The sequence below is a fragment of the Nestor notabilis genome, unplaced genomic scaffold (assembly GCF_000696875.1).
Source record: "Nestor notabilis isolate BGI_N333 unplaced genomic scaffold, ASM69687v1 scaffold22569, whole genome shotgun sequence".
In the NCBI taxonomy this organism is placed as follows: Eukaryota; Metazoa; Chordata; class Aves; order Psittaciformes; family Psittacidae; genus Nestor; species Nestor notabilis.
The window spans coordinates 1,867-2,089 of record NW_009945358.1 but is presented as its reverse complement, the minus strand read 5'-3'; the positions used below and the strand labels follow the sequence as shown (position 1 = coordinate 2,089).

General features: G+C 66.4%; 1 protein-coding gene across 1 annotated transcript in view; it reads left to right on the top strand.

Moving 5' to 3' along the window:
• LOC104412212 (homeobox protein cut-like 2) overlaps positions 1-223 on the top strand; it is a gene marked incomplete at both ends in the record, with an annotated part of 7,349 nt that overhangs the window by 5,266 nt on the left and 1,860 nt on the right. The gene's annotated exons all lie outside the window — the stretch shown is intronic.

Genomic DNA, 223 nt, shown 5'->3' with positions numbered 1-223 from the left:
CCCCCCCTGGGGTTGCGGGACCCTGCCGGGGAGGCTCCATGGATGCATCCCCCCAATTCCCGTAGCCACAGACCCCTCCTTGTTCGCTGTGGGTGCTCAGTGGGATCCTGGCATGCTGGGGAGGATGCTGGCCGGGAAACGGGGTGCACCCGCTCCATGGGGGGACTGTAGCACCCACCACACTGCTCTGCCCAGCTCTAACCACCTCTGCTTCTCCTCTGCC